General features: G+C 43.3%; 11 non-coding genes across 11 annotated transcripts; all 11 read left to right on the top strand.

The window, feature by feature from the left end:
• Positions 1-685: 685 nt before the first annotated feature.
• Positions 686-798, top strand: trnal-caa (transfer RNA leucine (anticodon CAA)). Its single transcript has 2 exons — positions 686-723; positions 753-798. It is a non-coding gene; the product is annotated as a tRNA-Leu (tRNA).
• A 3,026-nt stretch (positions 799-3,824) lies between these two features.
• On the top strand, positions 3,825-3,937 carry trnal-uaa (transfer RNA leucine (anticodon UAA)). The gene is made up of 2 exons: positions 3,825-3,862; positions 3,892-3,937. It is a non-coding gene; the product is annotated as a tRNA-Leu (tRNA).
• Positions 3,938-6,962: 3,025 nt separating this feature from the next.
• trnal-caa (transfer RNA leucine (anticodon CAA)) lies at positions 6,963-7,075 on the top strand. The gene is made up of 2 exons: positions 6,963-7,000; positions 7,030-7,075. It is a non-coding gene; the product is annotated as a tRNA-Leu (tRNA).
• Positions 7,076-10,101: 3,026 nt separating this feature from the next.
• On the top strand, positions 10,102-10,214 carry trnal-uaa (transfer RNA leucine (anticodon UAA)). Its single transcript has 2 exons — positions 10,102-10,139; positions 10,169-10,214. It is a non-coding gene; the product is annotated as a tRNA-Leu (tRNA).
• A 3,025-nt stretch (positions 10,215-13,239) lies between these two features.
• trnal-uaa (transfer RNA leucine (anticodon UAA)) lies at positions 13,240-13,352 on the top strand. Its single transcript has 2 exons — positions 13,240-13,277; positions 13,307-13,352. It is a non-coding gene; the product is annotated as a tRNA-Leu (tRNA).
• Positions 13,353-16,377: 3,025 nt separating this feature from the next.
• On the top strand, positions 16,378-16,490 carry trnal-caa (transfer RNA leucine (anticodon CAA)). The gene is made up of 2 exons: positions 16,378-16,415; positions 16,445-16,490. It is a non-coding gene; the product is annotated as a tRNA-Leu (tRNA).
• Positions 16,491-19,516: 3,026 nt separating this feature from the next.
• On the top strand, positions 19,517-19,629 carry trnal-uaa (transfer RNA leucine (anticodon UAA)). Its single transcript has 2 exons — positions 19,517-19,554; positions 19,584-19,629. It is a non-coding gene; the product is annotated as a tRNA-Leu (tRNA).
• Positions 19,630-21,870: 2,241 nt separating this feature from the next.
• Positions 21,871-21,983, top strand: trnal-uaa (transfer RNA leucine (anticodon UAA)). Its single transcript has 2 exons — positions 21,871-21,908; positions 21,938-21,983. It is a non-coding gene; the product is annotated as a tRNA-Leu (tRNA).
• Positions 21,984-22,654: 671 nt separating this feature from the next.
• Positions 22,655-22,766, top strand: trnal-caa (transfer RNA leucine (anticodon CAA)). The gene is made up of 2 exons: positions 22,655-22,692; positions 22,721-22,766. It is a non-coding gene; the product is annotated as a tRNA-Leu (tRNA).
• Positions 22,767-23,438: 672 nt separating this feature from the next.
• trnal-caa (transfer RNA leucine (anticodon CAA)) lies at positions 23,439-23,551 on the top strand. Its single transcript has 2 exons — positions 23,439-23,476; positions 23,506-23,551. It is a non-coding gene; the product is annotated as a tRNA-Leu (tRNA).
• A 2,241-nt stretch (positions 23,552-25,792) lies between these two features.
• trnal-uaa (transfer RNA leucine (anticodon UAA)) lies at positions 25,793-25,905 on the top strand. Its single transcript has 2 exons — positions 25,793-25,830; positions 25,860-25,905. It is a non-coding gene; the product is annotated as a tRNA-Leu (tRNA).
• The last annotated feature ends 1,033 nt before the right edge of the window (positions 25,906-26,938 follow it).

The raw sequence follows: 26,938 nt of genomic DNA, 5'->3' as shown, positions 1-26,938 counted from the left end.
TCCCACTCCTGACAAATACTTTAGTTTGAATTTCAGGGGATCATCTTGGCTGTTGGGATGGCTTTTTGGGGACAACTCAGTGGAAGGTTTGAGTCGCACTGTGGACCATAGAAAAAAAGACAAAATATAGAAGATACATCTATTTGGCAGTTTGCCGAAGTATAATTTGTATATTCAACCAACAATAAAGACCAACTCCCATTGACTGCCAGGTTTCCCGAGTGGTCTAAGTCGCCAGACTCAAGTCGTACTCTTTTCTCTGAGGAATTAGGCCTTCTGGTCTTTGAATGGACCCGTGGGTTCAAATCCCACTCCGGACAAGTTCTTTCATGTGATGTTTTGGGTACTGTGTTGGCTGTGCGACAGTTTCTTCAATATTGATCAGTTCCATGTTTGTGTACCATAATAACAAGTACAAAATATATAAAATTCAAGTGTTTGGCATTGCGCCGTCTTTTAGCTTTCAATCCAACAAACAGTTAAGACATTAAACCAAAAACTGTCAGGACGGTTGTGTTGGCTCAGGCCCCAGTCACAAGGTGAAATTCTTTCCATGGTGAATTGGGGCTTCTGGGCTCAAGATTGGACGACTGTCACGAGGATAATTTATATAAAGTGCAAGTCCTTCAGTACTCTGTGGTACATTTTTAAACCACCCACATGTAACGAGGCTCATCAACATCTTGTCAGGATGGCCGAGCGGTCTAAGGCGCCAGACTCAAGGTGTAATCTTCCAATGGTAAATTTGAGGCTTCTGGTCTCCAAATGGAGGCGTGGGTTCAAGTCCCACTCCTGACAAATACTATTGTTTGAATTTAAGGGGATCATCTTGGCTGTTGGGATGGCTTTTTGGGGACAACTCAGTGGAAGGTTTGAGTCGCACTGTGGATCATAGAAAAAAAAGACAAAATATAGAAGATACATCAATTTGGCAGTTTGCCGTAGTATAATTTGTATATTCAACCAACAATGAAGACCATCCCAAATTGAGTGGCAGGATGGTCGAGTGGTCTAAGTCGCTGGACTTAGGACGATCCCCTTCCTCTGCGCGGTTAGGCCTTCTGGTCTTTGAATGGACCCGTGGGTTCAAATCCCACTCCGGACAAGTTCTTTCATGTGATGTTTTGGGTACTGTGTTGGCTGTGCGACAGTTTCTTCAATATTGATCAGTTCCATGTTTGTGTACCATAATAACAAGTACAAAATATATAAAATTCGAGTGTTTGGCATTGCGCCGTCTTTTAGCTTTCAATCCAACAAACAGTTAAGACATTAAACCAAAAACTGTCAGGACGGTTGAGTTGGCTCAGGCCCCAGTCACAAGGTGTAATTCTTTCCATGGTGAATTGGGGCTTCTGGGCTCAAGATTGGACGACTGTCACGAGGATAATTTATATAAAGTGCAAGTCCTTCAATACTCCGTGGTACATTTTTAAACCACCCACATGTGAAGAGGATAGTCAACACCTTGTCAGGATGGCCGAGCGGTCTAAGGCGCCAGACTCAAGGTGTTAATCTTCCAATATTAAATTGGGACTTCTGGTCTCTGGATGGAGGCGTGGGTTCAAATCCCACTCCTGACAAATACTTTAGTTTGAATTTCAGGGGATCATCTTGGCTGTTGGGATGGCTTTTTGGGGACAACTCAGTGGAAGGTTTGAGTCGCACTGTGGACCATAGAAAAAAAGACAAAATATAGAAGATACATCTATTTGGCAGTTTGCCGAAGTATAATTTGTATATTCAACCAACAATAAAGACCAACTCCCATTGACTGCCAGGTTTCCCGAGTGGTCTAAGTCGCCAGACTCAAGATGTACTCTTTTCTCTGAGGAATTTGGCCTTCTGGTCTTTGAATGGACCCGTGGGTTCAAATCCCACTCCGAACAAGTTCTTTCATGTGATGTTTTGGGTACTGTGTTGGCTGTGCGACAGTTTCTTCAATATTGATCAGTTCCATGTTTGTGTACCATCATAACAAGTACAAAATATATAAATTTCAAGTGCTTGGCATTGCGCCGTCTTTTAGCTTTCAATCCAACAAACAGTTAAGACATTAAACCAAAAACTGTCAGGACGGTTGAGTTGGCTCAGGCCCCAGTCACAAGGTGTAATTCTTTCCATGGTGAATTTGGGCTTCTGGGCTCAAGATTGGACGACTGTCACGAGGATAATTTATATAAAGTGCAAATCCTTCAATACTCCGTGGTACATTTTTAAACCACCCACATGTGAAGAGGACAATCAACACCTTGTCAGGATGGCCGAGCGGTCTGAGGCGCCAGACTCAAGGCGTTCATCTTCCAATAGTAAATTGGGGCTTCTGGTCTCCGGATGGAGGCGTGGGTTCAAATCCCACTCCTGACAAATTCTTTTGTTTGAATTTAAGGGGATCATCTTGGCTGTTTGGAAGGTTTTTTGGGGACAACTCAGTGGAAGGTTTGAGTCGCACTGTGGACCATAGAAAAAAATGAAAAAATATAGAAGATGCATCTATTTGGCAGTTTGTCGTAGGATAATTTGTATATTCAACCCACAATGAAGACCATCCCAAATTGAATGTAAGCCTGGTCGTGTGGTCTAAGGTGGCAGACTTAGTACGCATCCCTTTTTCTGAGGAATTAGGCCTTCTGGTCTCCGAATGGAACCATGGGTTCAAATCCCACTCCGGACAAGTTCGCTCATTTGATGTTTTGGGAACTGAGTTGGCTGTGTGACAGTTTCTTCAAGATTGATCAGTTCCACGTTTGTGTACCACAGTAACAAGGACAAAATATATTTGAAAGAAAGTGCTTGGCATTGCACCCCCTTTTAGGTTTCAATCCAACAAACAGTAAAGACATTTAACCAAAAACCGTCAGGACGGCTGAGTTGGCTCAGGCCCCAGTCACAAGGTGTAATTCTTTCCATGGTGAATATGGGCTTCTGGGCTCAAGATTGGTCTGTCGTCACGAGGATAATTTATACAAAATGCAAGTCCTTCAGTACTCCGTGGTACATTTTTAAACCACCCACATGTAAAGAGGATCATGAACATCTTGTCAGGATGGCCGAGCGGTCTAAGGCGCCAGACTCAAGGTGTACTCTTGCAATGGTAAATAGGGTCTTCTGGTCTCCAAATGGAGGCGTGGGTTCATGTCCCACTCCTGACAATTACTTTTGTTTGAATTTAAGGGGATCATCTTGGCTGTTGGGATGGCTTTTTGGGGACAACTCAGTGGAAGGTTTGAGTCGTACTGTGGACCATAGAAAAAAAAGACAAAATATAGAAGATACATCAATTTGGTAGTTTGCCGTAGTATAATTTGTATATTCAACCAACAATGAAGACCATCCCAAATTGAGTGGCAGGATGGTCGAGTGGTCTAAGTCGCTGGACTTAGGACGATCCCCTTCCTCTGAGCGGTTAGGCCTTCTGGTCTTTGAATGGACCCGTGGGTTCAAATCCCACTCCGGACAAGTTCTTTCATGTGATGTTTTGGGTACTGTGTTGGCTGTGCGACAGTTTCTTCAATATTGATCAGTTCCATGTTTGTGTACCATAATAACAAGTACAAAATATATAAAATTCGAGTGTTTGGCATTGCGCCGTCTTTTAGCTTTCAATCCAACAAACAGTTAAGACATTAAACCAAAAACTGTCAGGACGGTTGAGTTGGCTCAGGCCCCAGTCACAAGGTGTAATTCTTTCCATGGTGAATTGGGGCTTCTGGGCTCAAGATTGGACGACTGTCACGAGGATAATTTATATAAAGTGCAAGTCCTTCAATACTCCGTGGTACATTTTTAAACCACCCACATGTGAAGAGCATAATCAACACCTTGTCAGGATGGCCGAGCGGTCTAAGGCGCCAGACTTAAGGTGTTAATCTTCCAATATTAAATTGGGGCTTCTGGTCTCCAGATGGAGGCGTGGGTTCAAGTCCCACTCCTGACAAATACTTTAGTTTGAATTTCAGGGGATCTTCTTGGCTGTTGGGATGGCTTTTTGGGGACAACTCAGTGGAAGGTTTGAGTCGCACTGTGGACCATAGAAAAAAAGACAAAATATAGAAGATACATCTATTTGGCAGTTTGCCGAAGTATAATTTGTATATTCAACCAACAATAAAGACCAACTCCCATTGACTGCCAGGTTTCCCAAGTGGTCTAAGTCGCCAGACTCAAGACGTACTCTCTTCTCTGAGGAATTAGGCCTTCTGGTCTTTGAATGGACCCGTGGGTTCAAATCCCACTCCGAACAAGTTCTTTCATGTGATGTTTTGGGTACTGTGTTGGCTGTGCGACAGTTTCTTCAATATTGATCAGTTCCATGTTTGTGTACCATCATAACAAGTACAAAATATATCAAATTCAAGTGCTTGGCATTGCGCCGTCGTTTAGCTTTCAATCCAACAAACAGTTAAGACATTAAACCAAAAACTGTCAGGACGGCTGAGTTTGCTCAGGCCCCAGTCACAAGGTGTAATTCTTTCCATGGTGAATTTGGGCTTCTGGGCTCAAGATTGGACGACTGTCACGAGGATAATTTATATAAAGTGCAAATCCTTCAATACTCCGTGGTACATTTTTAAACCACCCACATGTGAAGAGGACAATCAACACCTTGTCAGGATGGCCGAGCGGTCTGAGGCGCCAGACTCAAGGCGTTCATCTTCCAATAGTAAATTGGGGCTTCTGGTCTCCGGATGGAGGCGTGGGTTCAAATCCCACTCCTGACAAATTCTTTTGTTTGAATTTAAGGGGATCATCTTGGCTGTTTGGAAGGTTTTTTGGGGACAACTCAGTGGAAGGTTTGAGTCGCACTGTGGACCATAGAAAAAAATGAAAAAATATAGAAGATGCATCGATTTGGCAGTTTGTCGTAGGATAATTTGTATATTCAACCCACAATGAAGACCATCCCAAATTTAATGTAACCCTGGTCGTGTGGTCTAAGGTGGCAGACTTAGTACGCATCCCTTTTTCTAAGGAATTAAGCCTTCAGGTCTCCGAATGGAACCATGGGTTCAAATCCCACTCCGGACAAGTTCGCTCATTTGACGTTTTGGGAACTGAGTTGGCTGTGTGACAGTTTCTTCAAGATTGATCAGTTCCACGTTTGTGTACCACAGTAACAAGGATAAAATATATTTGAAAAAAAGTGCTTGGCATTGTACCCCCTTTTAGGTTTCAATCCAACAAACAGTAAAGATATTTAACCAAAAACCGTCAGGACGTCTGAGTTGGCTCAGGCCCCAGTCACAAGGTGTAATTGTTTCCATGATGAATATGGGCTTCTGGGCTCAAGATTGGTCTATCGTCACAAGGATAATTTATACAAAATGCAAGTCCTTCAGTACTCTGTGGTACATTTTTAAACCACCCACATGTAACGAGGCTCATCGACATCTTGTCAGGATGGCCGAGTGGTCTAAGGCGCCAGACTCAAGGTGTAATCTTCCAATGGTAAATGGAGGCTTCTTGTCTCCAAATGGAGGCGTGGGTTCAAGTCCCACTCCTGACGAATACTATTGTTTGAATTTAAGGGGATCATCTTGGCTGTTGGGATGGCTTTTTGGGGACAACTCAGTGGAAGGTTTGAGTCGCACTGTGGACCATAGAAAAAAAAGACAAAATATAGAAGATACATCAATTTGGCAGTTTGCCGTAGTATAATTTGTATATTCAACCAACAATGAAGACCATCCCAAATTGAGTGGCAGGATGGTCGAGTGGTCTAAGTCGCTGGACTTAGGACGATCCCCTTCCTCTGAGCGGTGAGGCCTTCTGGTCTTTGAATGGACCCGTGGGTTCAAATCCCACTCCGGACAAGTTCTTTCATGTGATGTTTTAGGTACTGTGTTGGCTGTGCGACAGTTTCTTCAATATTGATCAGTTCCATGTTTGTGTACCATAATAACAAGTACAAAATATATAAAATTCGAGTGTTTGGCATTGCGCCGTCTTTTAGCTTTCAATCCAACAAACAGTTAAGACATTAAACCAAAAACTGTCAGGACGGTTGAGTTGGCTCAGGCCCCAGTCACAAGGTGTAATTCTTTCCATGGTGAATTGGGGCTTCTGGGCTCAAGATTGGACGACTGTCACGAGGATAATTTATATAAAGTGCAAGTCCTTCAATACTCTGTGGTCCATTTTTAAACCACCCACATGTGAAGAGCATAATCAACACCTTCTCAGGATGGCCGAGCGGTCTAAGGCGCCAGACTTAAGGTGTTAATCTTCCTATATTAAATTGGGGCTTCTGGTCTCCAGATGGAGGCGTGGGTTCAAGTCCCACTCCTGACAAATACTTTAGTTTGAATTTCAGGGGATCATCTTGGCTGTTGGGATGGCTTTTTGGGGACAACTCAGTGGAAGGTTTGAGTCGCACTGTGGACCATAGAAAAAAAGACAAAATATAGAAGATACATCTATTTGGCAGTTTGCCGAAGTATAATTTGTATATTCAACCAACAATAAAGACCAACTCCCATTGACTGCCAGGTTTCCCGAGTGGTCTAAGTCGCCAGACTCAAGTCGTACTCTTTTCTCTGAGGAATTAGGCCTTCTGGTCTTTGAATGGACCCGTGGGTTCAAATCCCACTCCGGACAAGTTCTTTCATGTGATGTTTTGGGTACTGTGTTGGCTGTGCGACAGTTTCTTCAATATTGATCAGTTCCATGTTTGTGTACCATAATAACAAGTACAAAATATATAAAATTCAAGTGTTTGGCATTGCGCCGTCTTTTAGCTTTCAATCCAACAAACAGTTAAGACATTAAACCAAAAACTGTCAGGACGGTTGTGTTGGCTCAGGCCCCAGTCACAAGGTGAAATTCTTTCCATGGTGAATTGGGGCTTCTGGGCTCAAGATTGGACGACTGTCACGAGGATAATTTATATAAAGTGCAAGTCCTTCAGTACTCTGTGGTACATTTTTAAACCACCCACATGTAACGAGGCTCATCAACATCTTGTCAGGATGGCCGAGCGGTCTAAGGCGCCAGACTCAAGGTGTAATCTTCCAATGGTAAATTTGAGGCTTCTGGTCTCCAAATGGAGGCGTGGGTTCAAGTCCCACTCCTGACAAATACTATTGTTTGAATTTAAGGGGATCATCTTGGCTGTTGGGATGGCTTTTTGGGGACAACTCAGTGGAAGGTTTGAGTCGCACTGTGGATCATAGAAAAAAAAGACAAAATATAGAAGATACATCAATTTGGCAGTTTGCCGTAGTATAATTTGTATATTCAACCAACAATGAAGACCATCCCAAATTGAGTGGCAGGATGGTCGAGTGGTCTAAGTCGCTGGACTTAGGACGATCCCCTTCCTCTGCGCGGTTAGGCCTTCTGGTCTTTGAATGGACCCGTGGGTTCAAATCCCACTCCGGACAAGTTCTTTCATGTGATGTTTTGGGTACTGTGTTGGCTGTGCGACAGTTTCTTCAATATTGATCAGTTCCATGTTTGTGTACCATAATAACAAGTACAAAATATATAAAATTCGAGTGTTTGGCATTGCGCCGTCTTTTAGCTTTCAATCCAACAAACAGTTAAGACATTAAACCAAAAACTGTCAGGACGGTTGAGTTGGCTCAGGCCCCAGTCACAAGGTGTAATTCTTTCCATGGTGAATTGGGGCTTCTGGGCTCAAGATTGGACGACTGTCACGAGGATAATTTATATAAAGTGCAAGTCCTTCAATACTCCGTGGTACATTTTTAAACCACCCACATGTGAAGAGGATAGTCAACACCTTGTCAGGATGGCCGAGCGGTCTAAGGCGCCAGACTCAAGGTGTTAATCTTCCAATATTAAATTGGGACTTCTGGTCTCTGGATGGAGGCGTGGGTTCAAATCCCACTCCTGACAAATACTTTAGTTTGAATTTCAGGGGATCATCTTGGCTGTTGGGATGGCTTTTTGGGGACAACTCAGTGGAAGGTTTGAGTCGCACTGTGGACCATAGAAAAAAAGACAAAATATAGAAGATACATCTATTTGGCAGTTTGCCGAAGTATAATTTGTATATTCAACCAACAATAAAGACCAACTCCCATTGACTGCCAGGTTTCCCGAGTGGTCTAAGTCGCCAGACTCAAGACGTACTCTTTTCTCTGAGGAATTTGGCCTTCTGGTCTTTGAATGGACCCGTGGGTTCAAATCCCACTCCAAACAAGTTCTTTCATGTGATGTTTTGGGTACTGTGTTGGCTGTGCGACAGTTTCTTCAATATTGATCAGTTCCATGTTTGTGTACCATCATAACAAGTACAAAATATATAAATTTCAAGTGCTTGGCATTGCGCCGTCTTTTAGCTTTCAATCCAACAAACAGTTAAGACATTAAACCAAAAACTGTCAGGACGGTTGAGTTGGCTCAGGCCCCAGTCACAAGGTGTAATTCTTTCCATGGTGAATTTGGGCTTCTGGGCTCAAGATTGGACGACTGTCACGAGGATCATTTATATAAAGTGCAAATCCTTCAATACTCCGTGGTACATTTTTAAACCACCCACATGTGAAGAGGACAATCAACACCTTGTCAGGATGGCCGAGCGGTCTGAGGCGCCAGACTCAAGGCGTTCATCTTCCAATAGTAAATTGGGGCTTCTGGTCTCCGGATGGAGGCGTGGGTTCAAATCCCACTCCTGACAAATTCTTTTGTTTGAATTTAAGGGGATCATCTTGGCTGTTTGGAAGGTTTTTTGGGGACAACTCAGTGGAAGGTTTGAGTCGCACTGTGGACCATAGAAAAAAATGAAAAAATATAGAAGATGCATCTATTTGGCAGTTTGTCGTAGGATAATTTGTATATTCAACCCACAATGAAGACCATCCCAAATTGAATGTAAGCCTGGTCGTGTGGTCTAAGGTGGCAGACTTAGTACGCATCCCTTTTTCTGAGGAATTAGGCCTTCTGGTCTCCGAATGGAACCATGGGTTCAAATCCCACTCCGGACAAGTTCGCTCATTTGATGTTTTGGGAACTGAGTTGGCTGTGTGACAGTTTCTTCAAGATTGATCAGTTCCACGTTTGTGTACCACAGTAACAAGGACAAAATATATTTGAAAGAAAGTGCTTGGCATTGCACCCCCTTTTAGGTTTCAATCCAACAAACAGTAAAGACATTTAACCAAAAACCGTCAGGACGGCTGAGTTGGCTCAGGCCCCAGTCACAAGGTGTAATTCTTTCCATGGTGAATATGGGCTTCTGGGCTCAAGATTGGTCTGTCGTCACGAGGATAATTTATACAAAATGCAAGTCCTTCAGTACTCCGTGGTACATTTTTAAACCACCCACATGTAAAGAGGATCATGAACATCTTGTCAGGATGGCCGAGCGGTCTAAGGCGCCAGACTCAAGGTGTACTCTTGCAATGGTAAATAGGGTCTTCTGGTCTCCAAATGGAGGCGTGGGTTCATGTCCCACTCCTGACAATTACTTTTGTTTGAATTTAAGGGGATCATCTTGGCTGTTGGGATGGCTTTTTGGGGACAACTCAGTGGAAGGTTTGAGTCGTACTGTGGACCATAGAAAAAAAAGACAAAATATAGAAGATACATCAATTTGGTAGTTTGCCGTAGTATAATTTGTATATTCAACCAACAATGAAGACCATCCCAAATTGAGTGGCAGGATGGTCGAGTGGTCTAAGTCGCTGGACTTAGGACGATCCCCTTCCTCTGAGCGGTTAGGCCTTCTGGTCTTTGAATGGACCCGTGGGTTCAAATCCCACTCCGGACAAGTTCTTTCATGTGATGTTTTGGGTACTGTGTTGGCTGTGCGACAGTTTCTTCAATATTGATCAGTTCCATGTTTGTGTACCATAATAACAAGTACAAAATATATAAAATTCGAGTGTTTGGCATTGCGCCGTCTTTTAGCTTTCAATCCAACAAACAGTTAAGACATTAAACCAAAAACTGTCAGGACGGTTGAGTTGGCTCAGGCCCCAGTCACAAGGTGTAATTCTTTCCATGGTGAATTGGGGCTTCTGGGCTCAAGATTGGACGACTGTCACGAGGATAATTTATATAAAGTGCAAGTCCTTCAATACTCCGTGGTACATTTTTAAACCACCCACATGTGAAGAGCATAATCAACACCTTGTCAGGATGGCCGAGCGGTCTAAGGCGCCAGACTTAAGGTGTTAATCTTCCAATATTAAATTGGGGCTTCTGGTCTCCAGATGGAGGCGTGGGTTCAAGTCCCACTCCTGACAAATACTTTAGTTTGAATTTCAGGGGATCTTCTTGGCTGTTGGGATGGCTTTTTGGGGACAACTCAGTGGAAGGTTTGAGTCGCACTGTGGACCATAGAAAAAAAGACAAAATATAGAAGATACATCTATTTGGCAGTTTGCCGAAGTATAATTTGTATATTCAACCAACAATGAAGACCATCCCAAATTGAATGTAAGCCTGGTCGTGTGGTCTAAGGTGGCAGACTTAGTACGCATCCCTTTTTCTGAGGAATTAAGCCTTCAGGTCTCCGAATGGAACCATGGGTTCAAATCCCACTCCGGACAAGTTCGCTCATTTGATGTTTTGGGAACTGAGTTGGCTGTGTGACAGTTTCTTCAAGATTGATCAGTTCCACGTTTGTGTACCACAGTAACAAGGATAAAATATATTTGAAAAAAAGTGCTTGGCATTGTACCCCCTTTTAGGTTTCAATCCAACAAACAGTAAAGATATTTAACCAAAAACCGTCAGGACGTCTGAGTTGGCTCAGGCCCCAGTCACAAGGTGTAATTGTTTCCATGATGAATATGGGCTTCTGGGCTCAAGATTGGTCTATCGTCACAAGGATAATTTATACAAAATGCAAGTCCTTCAGTACTCTGTGGTACATTTTTAAACCACCCACATGTAACGAGGCTCATCGACATCTTGTCAGGATGGCCGAGTGGTCTAAGGCGCCAGACTCAAGGTGTAATCTTCCAATGGTAAATGGAGGCTTCTTGTCTCCAAATGGAGGCGTGGGTTCAAGTCCCACTCCTGCCGAATACTATTGTTTGAATTTAAGGGGATCATCTTGGCTGTTGGGATGGCTTTTTGGGGACAACTCAGTGGAAGGTTTGAGTCGCACTGTGGACCATAGAAAAAAAAGACAAAATATAGAAGATACATCAATTTGGCAGTTTGCCGTAGTATAATTTGTATATTCAACCAACAATGAAGACCATCCCAAATTGAGTGGCAGGATGGTCGAGTGGTCTAAGTCGCTGGACTTAGGACGATCCCCTTCCTCTGAGCGGTTAGGCCTTCTGGTCTTTGAATGGACCCGTGGGTTCAAATCCCACTCCGGACAAGTTCTTTCATGTGATGTTTTAGGTACTGTGTTGGCTGTGCGACAGTTTCTTCAATATTGATCAGTTCCATGTTTGTGTACCATAATAACAAGTACAAAATATATAAAATTCGAGTGTTTGGCATTGCGCCGTCTTTTAGCTTTCAATCCAACAAACAGTTAAGACATTAAACCAAAAACTGTCAGGACGGTTGAGTTGGCTCAGGCCCCAGTCACAAGGTGTAATTCTTTCCATGGTGAATTGGGGCTTCTGGGCTCAAGATTGGACGACTGTCACGAGGATAATTTATATAAAGTGCAAGTCCTTCAATACTCCGTGGTCCATTTTTAAACCACCCACATGTGAAGAGCATAATCAACACCTTCTCAGGATGGCCGAGCGGTCTAAGGCGCCAGACTTAAGGTGTTAATCTTCCTATATTAAATTGGGGCTTCTGGTCTCCAGATGGAGGCGTGGGTTCAAGTCCCACTCCTGACAAATACTTTAGTTTGAATTTCAGGGGATCATCTTGGCTGTTGGGATGGCTTTTTGGGGACAACTCAGTGGAAGGTTTGAGTCGCACTGTGGACCATAGAAAAAAAGACAAAATATAGAAGATACATCTATTTGGCAGTTTGCCGAAGTATAATTTGTATATTCAACCAACAATAAAGACCAACTCCCATTGACTGCCAGGTTTCCCGAGTGGTCTAAGTCGCCAGACTCAAGTCGTACTCTTTTCTCTGAGGAATTAGGCCTTCTGGTCTTTGAATGGACCCGTGGGTTCAAATCCCACTCCGGACAAGTTCTTTCATGTGATGTTTTGGGTACTGTGTTGGCTGTGCGACAGTTTCTTCAATATTGATCAGTTCCATGTTTGTGTACCATAATAACAAGTACAAAATATATAAAATTCAAGTGTTTGGCATTGCGCCGTCTTTTAGCTTTCAATCCAACAAACAGTTAAGACATTAAACCAAAAACTGTCAGGACGGTTGTGTTGGCTCAGGCCCCAGTCACAAGGTGAAATTCTTTCCATGGTGAATTGGGGCTTCTGGGCTCAAGATTGGACGACTGTCACGAGGATAATTTATATAAAGTGCAAGTCCTTCAGTACTCTGTGGTACATTTTTAAACCACCCACATGTAACGAGGCTCATCAACATCTTGTCAGGATGGCCGAGCGGTCTAAGGTGCCAGACTCAAGGTGTAATCTTCCAATGGTAAATTTGAGGCTTCTGGTCTCCAAATGGAGGCGTGGGTTCAAGTCCCACTCCTGACAAATACTATTGTTTGAATTTAAGGGGATCATCTTGGCTGTTGGGATGGCTTTTTGGGGACAACTCAGTGGAAGGTTTGAGTCGCACTGTGGATCATAGAAAAAAAAGACAAAATATAGAAGATACATCAATTTGGCAGTTTGCCGTAGTATAATTTGTATATTCAACCAACAATGAAGACCATCCCAAATTGAGTGGCAGGATGGTCGAGTGGTCTAAGTCGCTGGACTTAGGACGATCCCCTTCCTCTGAGCGGTTAGGCCTTCTGGTCTTTGAATGGACCCGTGGGTTCAAATCCCACTCCGGACAAGTTCTTTCATGTGATGTTTTGGGTACTGTGTTGGCTGTGCGACAGTTTCTTCAATATTGATCAGTTCCATGTTTGTGTACCATAATAACAAGTACAAAATATATAAAATTCGAGTGTTTGGCATTGCGCCGTCTTTTAGCTTTCAATCCAACAAACAGTTAAGACATTAAACCAAAAACTGTCAGGACGGTTGAGTTGGCTCAGGCCCCAGTCACAAGGTGTAATTCTTTCCATGGTGAATTGGGGCTTCTGGGCTCAAGATTGGACGACTGTCACGAGGATAATTTATATAAAGTGCAAGTCCTTCAATACTCCGTGGTACATTTTTAAACCACCCACATGTGAAGAGCATAATCAAAACCTTGTCAGGATGGCCGAGCGGTCTAAGGCGCCAGACTTAAGGTGTTAATCTTCCAATATTAAATTGGGGCTTCTGGTCTCCAGATGGAGGCGTGGGTTCAAGTCCCACTCCTGACAAATACTTTAGTTTGAATTTCAGGGGATCTTCTTGGCTGTTGGGATGGCTTTTTGGGGACAACTCAGTGGAAGGTTTGAGTCGCACTGTGGACCATAGAAAAAAAGACAAAATATAGAAGATACATCTATTTGGCAGTTTGCCGAAGTATAATTTGTATATTCAACCAACAATAAAGACCAACTCCCATTGACTGCCAGGTTTCCCAAGTGGTCTAAGTCGCCAGACTCAAGACGTACTCTCTTCTCTGAGGAATTAGGCCTTCTGGTCTTTGAATGGACCCGTGGGTTCAAATCCCACTCCGAACAAGTTCTTTCATGTGATGTTTTGGGTACTGTGTTGGCTGTGCGACAGTTTCTTCAATATTGATCAGTTCCATGTTTGTGTACCATCATAACAAGTACAAAATATATCAAATTCAAGTGCTTGGCATTGCGCCGTCGTTTAGCTTTCAATCCAACAAACAGTTAAGACATTAAACCAAAAACTGTCAGGACGGCTGAGTTTGCTCAGGCCCCAGTCACAAGGTGTAATTCTTTCCATGGTGAATTTGGGCTTCTGGGCTCAAGATTGGACGACTGTCACGAGGATAATTTATATAAAGTGCAAATCCTTCAATACTCCGTGGTACATTTTTAAACCACCCACATGTGAAGAGGACAATCAACACCTTGTCAGGATGGCCGAGCGGTCTGAGGCGCCAGACTCAAGGCGTTCATCTTCCAATAGTAAATTGGGGCTTCTGGTCTCCGGATGGAGGCGTGGGTTCAAATCCCACTCCTGACAAATTCTTTTGTTTGAATTTAAGGGGATCATCTTGGCTGTTTGGAAGGTTTTTTGGGGACAACTCAGTGGAAGGTTTGAGTCGCACTGTGGACCATAGAAAAAAATGAAAAAATATAGAAGATGCATCGATTTGGCAGTTTGTCGTAGGATAATTTGTATATTCAACCCACAATGAAGACCATCCCAAATTTAATGTAACCCTGGTCGTGTGGTCTAAGGTGGCAGACTTAGTACGCATCCCTTTTTCTAAGGAATTAAGCCTTCAGGTCTCCGAATGGAACCATGGGTTCAAATCCCACTCCGGACAAGTTCGCTCATTTGACGTTTTGGGAACTGAGTTGGCTGTGTGACAGTTTCTTCAAGATTGATCAGTTCCACGTTTGTGTACCACAGTAACAAGGATAAAATATATTTGAAAAAAAGTGCTTGGCATTGTACCCCCTTTTAGGTTTCAATCCAACAAACAGTAAAGATATTTAACCAAAAACCGTCAGGACGTCTGAGTTGGCTCAGGCCCCAGTCACAAGGTGTAATTGTTTCCATGATGAATATGGGCTTCTGGGCTCAAGATTGGTCTATCGTCACAAGGATAATTTATACAAAATGCAAGTCCTTCAGTACTCTGTGGTACATTTTTAAACCACCCACATGTAACGAGGCTCATCGACATCTTGTCAGGATGGCCGAGTGGTCTAAGGCGCCAGACTCAAGGTGTAATCTTCCAATGGTAAATGGAGGCTTCTTGTCTCCAAATGGAGGCGTGGGTTCAAGTCCCACTCCTGACGAATACTATTGTTTGAATTTAAGGGGATCATCTTGGCTGTTGGGATGGCTTTTTGGGGACAACTCAGTGGAAGGTTTGAGTCGCACTGTGGACCATAGAAAAAAAAGACAAAATATAGAAGATACATCAATTTGGCAGTTTGCCGTAGTATAATTTGTATATTCAACCAACAATGAAGACCATCCCAAATTGAGTGGCAGGATGGTCGAGTGGTCTAAGTCGCTGGACTTAGGACGATCCCCTTCCTCTGAGCGGTGAGGCCTTCTGGTCTTTGAATGGACCCGTGGGTTCAAATCCCACTCCGGACAAGTTCTTTCATGTGATGTTTTAGGTACTGTGTTGGCTGTGCGACAGTTTCTTCAATATTGATCAGTTCCATGTTTGTGTACCATAATAACAAGTACAAAATATATAAAATTCGAGTGTTTGGCATTGCGCCGTCTTTTAGCTTTCAATCCAACAAACAGTTAAGACATTAAACCAAAAACTGTCAGGACGGTTGAGTTGGCTCAGGCCCCAGTCACAAGGTGTAATTCTTTCCATGGTGAATTGGGGCTTCTGGGCTCAAGATTGGACGACTGTCACGAGGATAATTTATATAAAGTGCAAGTCCTTCAATACTCCGTGGTCCATTTTTAAACCACCCACATGTGAAGAGCATAATCAACACCTTCTCAGGATGGCCGAGCGGTCTAAGGCGCCAGACTTAAGGTGTTAATCTTCCTATATTAAATTGGGGCTTCTGGTCTCCAGATGGAGGCGTGGGTTCAAGTCCCACTCCTGACAAATACTTTAGTTTGAATTTCAGGGGATCATCTTGGCTGTTGGGATGGCTTTTTGGGGACAACTCAGTGGAAGGTTTGAGTCGCACTGTGGACCATAGAAAAAAAGACAAAATATAGAAGATACATCTATTTGGCAGTTTGCCGAAGTATAATTTGTATATTCAACCAACAATAAAGACCAACTCCCATTGACTGCCAGGTTTCCCGAGTGGTCTAAGTCGCCAGACTCAAGTCGTACTCTTTTCTCTGAGGAATTAGGCCTTCTGGTCTTTGAATGGACCCGTGGGTTCAAATCCCACTCCGGACAAGTTCTTTCATGTGATGTTTTGGGTACTGTGTTGGCTGTGCGACAGTTTCTTCAATATTGATCAGTTCCATGTTTGTGTACCATAATAACAAGTACAAAATATATAAAATTCAAGTGTTTGGCATTGCGCCGTCTTTTAGCTTTCAATCCAACAAACAGTTAAGACATTAAACCAAAAACTGTCAGGACGGTTGTGTTGGCTCAGGCCCCAGTCACAAGGTGAAATTCTTTCCATGGTGAATTGGGGCTTCTGGGCTCAAGATTGGACGACTGTCACGAGGATAATTTATATAAAGTGCAAGTCCTTCAGTACTCTGTGGTACATTTTTAAACCACCCACATGTAACGAGGCTCATCAACATCTTGTCAGGATGGCCGAGCGGTCTAAGGCGCCAGACTCAAGGTGTAATCTTCCAATGGTAAATTTGAGGCTTCTGGTCTCCAAATGGAGGCGTGGGTTCAAGTCCCACTCCTGACAAATACTATTGTTTGAATTTAAGGGGATCATCTTGGCTGTTGGGATGGCTTTTTGGGGACAACTCAGTGGAAGGTTTGAGTCGCACTGTGGATCATAGAAAAAAAAGACAAAATATAGAAGATACATCAATTTGGCAGTTTGCCGTAGTATAATTTGTATATTCAACCAACAATGAAGACCATCCCAAATTGAGTGGCAGGATGGTCGAGTGGTCTAAGTCGCTGGACTTAGGACGATCCCCTTCCTCTGCGCGGTTAGGCCTTCTGGTCTTTGAATGGACCCGTGGGTTCAAATCCCACTCCGGACAAGTTATTTCATGTGATGTTTTGGGTACTGTGTTGGCTGTGCGACAGTTTCTTCAATATTGATCAGTTCCATGTTTGTGTACCATAATAACAAGTACAAAATATATAAAATTCGAGTGTTTGGCATTGCGCCGTCTTTTAGCTTTCAATCCAACAAACAGTTAAGACATTAAACCAAAAACTGTCAGGACGGTTGAGTTGGCTCAGGCCCCAGTCACAAGGTGTAATTCTTTCCATGGTGAATTGGGGCTTCTGGGCTCAAGATTGGACGACTGTCACGAGGATAATTTATATAAAGTGCAAGTCCTTCAATACTCCGTGGTACATTTTTAAACCACCCACATGTGAAGAGGATAGTCAACACCTTGTCAGGATGGCCGAGCGGTCTAAGGCGCCAGACTCAAGGTGTTAATCTTCCAATATTAAATTGGGACTTCTGGTCTCTGGATGGAGGCGTGGGTTCAAATCCCACTCCTGACAAATACTTTAGTTTGAATTTCAGGGGATCATCTTGGCTGTTGGGATGGCTTTTTGGGGACAACTCAGTGGAAGGTTTGAGTCGCACTGTGGACCATAGAAAAAAAGACAAAATATAGAAGATACATCTATTTGGCAGTTTGCCGAAGTATAATTTGTATATTCAACCAACAATAAAGACCAACTCCCATTGACTGCCAGGTTTCCCGAGTGGTCTAAGTCGCCAGACTCAAGACGTACTCTTTTCTCTGAGGAATTTGGCCTTCTGGTCTTTGAATGGACCCGTGGGTTCAAATCCCACTCCGAACAAGTTCTTTCATGTGATGTTTTGGGTACTGTGTTGGCTGTGCGACAGTTTCTTCAATATTGATCAGTTCCATGTTTGTGTACCATCATAACAAGTACAAAATATATAAATTTCAAGTGCTTGGCATTGCGCCGTCTTTTAGCTTTCAATCCAACAAACAGTTAAGACATTAAACCAAAAACTGTCAGGACGGTTGAGTTGGCTCAGGCCCCAGTCACAAGGTGTAATTCTTTCCATGGTGAATTTGGGCTTCTGGGCTCAAGATTGGACGACTGTCACGAGGATAATTTATATAAAGTGCAAATCCTTCAATACTCCGTGGTACATTTTTAAACCACCCACATGTGAAGAGGACAATCAACACCTTGTCAGGATGGCCGAGCGGTCTGAGGCGCCAGACTCAAGGCGTTCATCTTCCAATAGTAAATTGGGGCTTCTGGTCTCCGGATGGAGGCGTGGGTTCAAATCCCACTCCTGACAAATTCTTTTGTTTGAATTTAAGGGGATCATCTTGGCTGTTTGGAAGGTTTTTTGGGGACAACTCAGTGGAAGGTTTGAGTCGCACTGTGGACCATAGAAAAAAATGAAAAAATATAGAAGATGCATCTATTTGGCAGTTTGTCGTAGGATAATTTGTATATTCAACCCACAATGAAGACCATCCCAAATTGAATGTAAGCCTGGTCGTGTGGTCTAAGGTGGCAGACTTAGTACGCATCCCTTTTTCTGAGGAATTAGGCCTTCTGGTCTCCGAATGGAACCATGGGTTCAAATCCCACTCCGGACAAGTTCGCTCATTTGATGTTTTGGGAACTGAGTTGGCTGTGTGACAGTTTCTTCAAGATTGATCAGTTCCACGTTTGTGTACCACAGTAACAAGGACAAAATATATTTGAAAGAAAGTGCTTGGCATTGCACCCCCTTTTAGGTTTCAATCCAACAAACAGTAAAGACATTTAACCAAAAACCGTCAGGACGGCTGAGTTGGCTCAGGCCCCAGTCACAAGGTGTAATTCTTTCCATGGTGAATATGGGCTTCTGGGCTCAAGATTGGTCTGTCGTCACGAGGATAATTTATACAAAATGCAAGTCCTTCAGTACTCCGTGGTACATTTTTAAACCACCCACATGTAAAGAGGATCATGAACATCTTGTCAGGATGGCCGAGCGGTCTAAGGCGCCAGACTCAAGGTGTACTCTTGCAATGGTAAATAGGGTCTTCTGGTCTCCAAATGGAGGCGTGGGTTCATGTCCCACTCCTGACAAATACTTTTGTTTGAATTTAAGGGGATCATCTTGGCTGTTGGGATGGCTTTTTGGGGACAACTCAGTGGAAGGTTTGAGTCGTACTGTGGACCATAGAAAAAAAAGACAAAATATAGAAGATACATCAATTTGGCAGTTTGCCGTAGTATAATTTGTATATTCAACCAACAATGAAGACCATCCCAAATTGAGTGGCAGGATGGTCGAGTGGTCTAAGTCGCTGGACTTAGGACGATCCCCTTCCTCTGAGCGGTTAGGCCTTCTGGTCTTTGAATGGACCCGTGGGTTCAAATCCCACTCCGGACAAGTTCTTTCATGTGATGTTTTGGGTACTGTGTTGGCTGTGCGACAGTTTCTTCAATATTGATCAGTTCCATGTTTGTGTACCATAATAACAAGTACAAAATATATAAAATTCGAGTGTTTGGCATTGCGCCGTCTTTTAGCTTTCAATCCAACAAACAGTTAAGACATTAAACCAAAAACTGTCAGGACGGTTGAGTTGGCTCAGGCCCCAGTCACAAGGTGTAATTCTTTCCATGGTGAATTGGGGCTTCTGGGCTCAAGATTGGACGACTGTCACGAGGATAATTTATATAAAGTGCAAGTCCTTCAATACTCCGTGGTACATTTTTAAACCACCCACATGTGAAGAGCATAATCAACACCTTGTCAGGATGGCCGAGCGGTCTAAGGCGCCAGACTTAAGGTGTTAATCTTCCAATATTAAATTGGGGCTTCTGGTCTCCAGATGGAGGCGTGGGTTCAAGTCCCACTCCTGACAAATACTTTAGTTTGAATTTCAGGGGATCATCTTGGCTGTTGGGATGGCTTTTTGGGGACAACTCAGTGGAAGGTTTGAGTCGCACTGTGGACCATAGAAAAAAAGACAAAATATAGAAGATACATCTATTTGGCAGTTTGCCGAAGTATAATTTGTATATTCAACCAACAATAAAGACCAACTCCCATTGACTGCCAGGTTTCCCGAGTGGTCTAAGTCGCCAGACTCAAGACGTACTCTTTTCTCTGAGGAATTTGGCCTTCTGGTCTTTGAATGGACCCGTGGGTTCAAATCCCACTCCGGACAAGTTCTTTCATGTGATGTTTTGGGTACTGTGTTGGCTGTGCAACAGTTTCTTCAATATTGATCAGTTCCATGTTTGTGTACCATAATAACAAGTACAAAATATATAAAATTCGAGTGTTTGGCATTGCGCCGTCTTTTAGCTTTCAATCCAACAAACAGTTAAGACATTAAACCAAAAACTGTCAGGACGGTTGAGTTGGCTCAGGCCCCAGTCACAAGGTGTAATTCTTTCCATGGTGAATTTGGGCTTCTGGGCTCAAGATTGGACGACTGTCACGAGGATAATTTATATAAAGTGCAAATCCTTCAATACTCCGTGGTACATTTTTAAACCACCCACATGTGAAGAGGACAATCAACACCTTGTCAGGATGGCCGAGCGGTCTGAGGCGCCAGACTCAAGGCGTTCATCTTCCAATAGTAAATTGGGGCTTCTGGTCTCCGGATGGAGGCGTGGGTTCAAATCCCACTCCTGACAAATTCTTTTGTTTGAATTTAAGGGGATCATCTTGGCTGTTTGGAAGGTTTTTTGGGGACAACTCAGTGGAAGGTTTGAGTCGCACTGTGGACCATAGAAAAAAATGAAAAAATATAGAAGATGCATCTATTTGGCAGTTTGTCGTAGGATAATTTGTATATTCAACCCACAATGAAGACCATCCCAAATTGAATGTAAGCCTGGTCGTGTGGTCTAAGGTGGCAGACTTAGTACGCATCCCTTTTTCTGAGGAATTAGGCCTTCTGGTCTCCGAATGGAACCATGGGTTCAAATCCCACTCCGGACAAGTTCGCTCATTTGATGTTTTGGGAACTGAGTTGGCTGTGTGACAGTTTCTTCAAGATTGATCAGTTCCACGTTTGTGTACCACAGTAACAAGGACAAAATATATTTGAAAGAAAGTGCTTGGCATTGCACCCCCTTTTAGGTTTCAATCCAACAAACAGTAAAGACATTTAACCAAAAACCGTCAGGACGGCTGAGTTGGCTCAGGCCCCAGTCACAAGGTGTAATTCTTTCCATGGTGAATATGGGCTTCTGGGCTCAAGATTGGTCTGTCGTCACGAGGATAATTTATACAAAATGCAAGTCCTTCAGTACTCCGTGGTACATTTTTAAACCACCCACATGTAAAGAGGATCATGAACATCTTGTCAGGATGGCCGAGCGGTCTAAGGCGCCAGACTCAAAGTGTACTCTTGCAATGGTAAATAGGGTCTTCTGGTCTCCAAATGGAGGCGTGGGTTCATGTCCCACTCCTGACAATTACTTTTGTTTGAATTTAAGGGGATCATCTTGGCTGTTGGGATGGCTTTTTGGGGACAACTCAGTGGAAGGTTTGAGTCGTACTGTGGACCATAGAAAAAAAAGACAAAATATAGAAGATACATCAATTTGGTAGTTTGCCGTAGTATAATTTGTATATTCAACCAACAATGAAGACCATCCCAAATTGAGTGGCAGGATGGTCGAGTGGTCTAAGTCGCTGGACTTAGGACGATCCCCTTCCTCTGAGCGGTTAGGCCTTCTGGTCTTTGAATGGACCCGTGGGTTCAAATCCCACTCCGGACAAGTTCTTTCATGTGATGTTTTGGGTACTGTGTTGGCTGTGCGACAGTTTCTTCAATATTGATCAGTTCCATGTTTGTGTACCATAATAACAAGTACAAAATATATAAAATTCGAGTGTTTGGCATTGCGCCGTCTTTTAGCTTTCAATCCAACAAACAGTTAAGACATTAAACCAAAAACTGTCAGGACGGTTGAGTTGGCTCAGGCCCCAGTCACAAGGTGTAATTCTTTCCATGGTGAATTGGGGCTTCTGGGCTCAAGATTGGACGACTGTCACGAGGATAATTTATATAAAGTGCAAGTCCTTCAATACTCCGTGGTACATTTTTAAACCACCCACATGTGAAGAGCATAATCAACACCTTGTCAGGATGGCCGAGCGGTCTAAGGCGCCAGACTTAAGGTGTTAATCTTCCAATATTAAATTGGGGCTTCTGGTCTCCAGATGGAGGCGTGGGTTCAAGTCCCACTCCTGACAAATACTTTAGTTTGAATTTCAGGGGATCATCTTGGCTGTTGGGATGGCTTTTTGGGGACAACTCAGTGGAAGGTTTGAGTCGCACTGTGGACCATAGAAAAAAAGACAAAATATAGAAGATACATCTATTTGGCAGTCTGCCGAAGTATAATTTGTATATTCAACCAACAATAAAGACCAACTCCCATTGACTGCCAGGTTTCCCGAGTGGTCTAAGTCGCCAGACTCAAGACGTACTCTTTTCTCTGAGGAATTAGGCCTTCTGGTCTTTGAATGGACCCGTGGGTTCAAATCCCACTCCGAACAAGTTCTTTCATGTGATGTTTTGGGTACTGTGTTGGCTGTGCGACAGTTTCTTCAATATTGATCAGTTCCATGTTTGTGTACCATAATAACAAGTACAAAATATATAAAATTCGAGTGCTTGGCATTGCGCCGTCTTCTAGCTTTCAATCCAACAAACAGTTAAGACATTAAACCAAAAACTGTCAGGACGGCTGAGTTGGCTCAGGCCCCAGTCACAAGGTGTAATTCTTTCCATGGTGAATTGGGGCTTCTGGGCTCAAGATTGGTCTATCGTCACAAGGATAATTTATACAAAATGCAAGTCCTTCAGTACTCTGTGGTACATTTTTAAACCACCCACATGTAACGAGGCTCATCAACATCTTGTCAGGATGGCCGAGCGGTCTAAGGCGCCAGACTCAAGGTGTAATCTTCCAATGGTAAATGGAGGCTTCTGGTCTCCAAATGGAGGCGTGGGTTCAAGTCCCACTCCTGACAAATACTATTGTTTGAATTTAAGGGGATCATCTTGGCTGTTGGGATGGCTTTTTGGGGACAACTCAGTGGAAGGTTTGAGTCGCACTGTGTACCATAGAAAAAAAAGACAAAATATAGAAGATACATCAATTTGGCAGTTTGCCGTAGTATAATTTGTATATTCAACCAACAATGAAGACCATCCCAAATTGAGTGGCAGGATGGTCGAGTGGTCTAAGTCGCTGGACTTAGGACGATCCCCTTCCTCTGCGCGGTTAGGCCTTCTGGTCTTTGAATGGACCCGTGGGTTCAAATCCCACTCCGGACAAGTTCTTTCATGTGATGTTTTGGGTACTGTGTTGGCTGTGCGACAGTTTCTTCAATATTGATCAGTTCCATGTTTGTGTACCATAATAACAAGTACAAAATATATAAAATTCGAGTGTTTGGCATTGCGCCGTCTTTTAGCTTTCAATCCAACAAACAGTTAAGACATTAAACCAAAAACTGTCAGGACGGTTGAGTTGGCTCAGGCCCCAGTCACAAGGTGTAATTCTTTCCATGGTGAATTGGGGCTTCAGGGCTCAAGATTGGACGACTGTCACGAGGATAATTTATATAAAGTGCAAGTCCTTCAATACTCCGTGGTACATTTTTAAACCACCCACATGTGAAGAGGATAGTCAACACCTTGTCAGGATGGCCGAGCGGTCTAAGGCGCCAGACTCAAGGTGTTAATCTTCCAATATTAAATTGGGACTTCTGGTCTCCGGATGGAGGCGTGGGTTCAAATCCCACTCCTGACAAATACTTTAGTTTGAATTTCAGGGGATCATCTTGGCTGTTGGGATGGCTTTTTGGGGACAACTCAGTGGAAGGTTTGAGTCGCACTGTGGACCATAGAAAAAAAGACAAAATATAGAAGATACATCTATTTGGCAGTTTGCCGAAGTATAATTTGTATATTCAACCAACAATAAAGACCAACTCCCATTGACTGCCAGGTTTCCCGAGTGGTCTAAGTCGCCAGACTCAAGACGTACTCTTTTCTCTGAGGAATTTGGCCTTCTGGTCTTTGAATGGACCCGTGGGTTCAAATCCCACTCCGAACAAGTTCTTTCATGTGATGTTTTGGGTACTGTGTTGGCTGTGCGACAGTTTCTTCAATATTGATCAGTTCCATGTTTGTGTACCATCATAACAAGTACAAAATATATAAATTTCAAGTGCTTGGCATTGCGCCGTCTTTTAGCTTTCAATCCAACAAACAGTTAAGACATTAAACCAAAAACTGTCAGGACGGTTGAGTTGGCTCAGGCCCCAGTCACAAGGTGTAATTCTTTCCATGGTGAATTTGGGCTTCTGGGCTCAAGATTGGACGACTGTCACGAGGATAATTTATATAAAGTGCAAATCCTTCAATACTCCGTGGTACATTTTTAAACCACCCACATGTGAAGAGGACAATCAACACCTTGTCAGGATGGCCGAGCGGTCTGAGGCGCCAGACTCAAGGCGTTCATCTTCCAATAGTAAATTGGGGCTTCTGGTCTCCGGATGGAGGCGTGGGTTCAAATCCCACTCCTGACAAATTCTTTTGTTTGAATTTAAGGGGATCATCTTGGCTGTTTGGAAGGTTTTTTGGGGACAACTCAGTGGAAGGTTTGAGTCGCACTGTGGACCATAGAAAAAAATGAAAAAATATAGAAGATGCATCTATTTGGCAGTTTGTCGTAGGATCATTTGTATATTCAACCCACAATGAAGACCATCCCAAATTGAATGTAAGCCTGGTCGTGTGGTCTAAGGTGGCAGACTTAGTACGCATCCCTTTTTCTGAGGAATTAGGCCTTCTGGTCTCCGAATGGAACCATGGGTTCAAATCCCACTCCGGACAAGTTCGCTCATTTGATGTTTTGGGAACTGAGTTGGCTGTGTGACAGTTTCTTCAAGATTGATCAGTTCCACGTTTGTGTACCACAGTAACAAGGACAAAATATATTTGAAAGAAAGTGCTTGGCATTGCACCCCCTTTTAGGTTTCAATCCAACAAACAGTAAAGACATTTAACCAAAAACCGTCAGGACGGCTGAGTTGGCTCAGGCCCCAGTCACAAGGTGTAATTCTTTCCATGGTGAATATGGGCTTCTGGGCTCAAGATTGGTCTGTCGTCACGAGGATAATTTATACAAAATGCAAGTCCTTCAGTACTCCGTGGTACATTTTTAAACCACCCACATGTAAAGAGGATCATGAACATCTTGTCAGGATGGCCGAGCGGTCTAAGGCGCCAGACTCAAGGTGTACTCTTGCAATGGTAAATAGGGTCTTCTGGTCTCCAAATGGAGGCGTGGGTTCATGTCCCACTCCTGACAAATACTTTTGTTTGAATTTAAGGGGATCATCTTGGCTGTTGGGATGGCTTTTTGGGGACAACTCAGTGGAAGGTTTGAGTCGTACTGTGGACCATAGAAAAAAAAGACAAAATATAGAAGATACATCAATTTGGCAGTTTGCCGTAGTATAATTTGTATATTCAACCAACAATGAAGACCATCCCAAATTGAGTGGCAGGATGGTCGAGTGGTCTAAGTCGCTGGACTTAGGACGATCCCCTTCCTCTGAGCGGTTAGGCCTTCTGGTCTTTGAATGGACCCGTGGGTTCAAATCCCACTCCGGACAAGTTCTTTCATGTGATGTTTTGGGTACTGTGTTGGCTGTGCGACAGTTTCTTCAATATTGATCAGTTCCATGTTTGTGTACCATAATAACAAGTACAAAATATATAAAAATCGAGTGTTTGGCATTGCGCCGTCTTTTAGCTTTCAATCCAACAAACAGTTAAGACATTAAACCAAAAACTGTCAGGACGGTTGAGTTGGCTCAGGCCCCAGTCACAAGGTGTAATTCTTTCCATGGTGAATTGGGGCTTCTGGGCTCAAGATTGGACGACTGTCACGAGGATAATTTATATAAAGTGCAAGTCCTTCAATACTCCGTGGTACATTTTTAAACCACCCACATGTGAAGAGCATAATCAACACCTTGTCAGGATGGCCGAGCGGTCTAAGGCGCCAGACTTAAGGTGTTAATCTTCCAATATTAAATTGGGGCTTCTGGTCTCCAGATGGAGGCGTGGGTTCAAGTCCCACTCCTGACAAATACTTTAGTTTGAATTTCAGGGGATCTTCTTGGCTGTTGGGATGGCTTTTTGGGGACAACTCAGTGGAAGGTTTGAGTCGCACTGTGGACCATAGAAAAAAAGACAAAATATAGAAGATACATCTATTTGGCAGTTTGCCGAAGTATAATTTGTATATTCAACCAACAATAAAGACCAACTCCCATTGACTGCCAGGTTTCCCAAGTGGTCTAAGTCGCCAGACTCAAGACGTACTCTCTTCTCTGAGGAATTAGGCCTTCTGGTCTTTGAATGGACCCGTGGGTTCAAATCCCACTCCGAACAAGTTCTTTCATGTGATGTTTTGGGTACTGTGTTGGCTGTGCGACAGTTTCTTCAATATTGATCAGTTCCATGTTTGTGTACCATCATAACAAGTACAAAATATATCAAATTCAAGTGCTTGGCATTGCGCCGTCGTTTAGCTTTCAATCCAACAAACAGTTAAGACATTAAACCAAAAACTGTCAGGACGGCTGAGTTTGCTCAGGCCCCAGTCACAAGGTGTAATTCTTTCCATGGTGAATTTGGGCTTCTGGGCTCAAGATTGGACGACTGTCACGAGGATAATTTATATAAAGTGCAAATCCTTCAATACTCCGTGGTACATTTTTAAACCACCCACATGTGAAGAGGACAATCAACACCTTGTCAGGATGGCCGAGCGGTCTGAGGCGCCAGACTCAAGGCGTTCATCTTCCAATAGTAAATTGGGGCTTCTGGTCTCCGGATGGAGGCGTGGGTTCAAATCCCACTCCTGACAAATTCTTTTGTTTGAATTTAAGGGGATCATCTTGGCTGTTTGGAAGGTTTTTTGGGGACAACTCAGTGGAAGGTTTGAGTCGCACTGTGGACCATAGAAAAAAATGAAAAAATATAGAAGATGCATCGATTTGGCAGTTTGTCGTAGGATAATTTGTATATTCAACCCACAATGAAGACCATCCCAAATTTAATGTAACCCTGGTCGTGTGGTCTAAGGTGGCAGACTTAGTACGCATCCCTTTTTCTA

This window comes from Idiotropiscis lumnitzeri, chromosome 12 (assembly GCF_059441095.1).
Source record: "Idiotropiscis lumnitzeri isolate Australia: NSW breed Sydney's pygmy pipehorse chromosome 12, RoL_Ilum_1.0, whole genome shotgun sequence".
Lineage (NCBI taxonomy): Eukaryota > Metazoa > Chordata > Actinopteri > Syngnathiformes > Syngnathidae > Idiotropiscis > Idiotropiscis lumnitzeri.
This window is presented reverse-complemented; position numbering and strand designations above follow the sequence as displayed.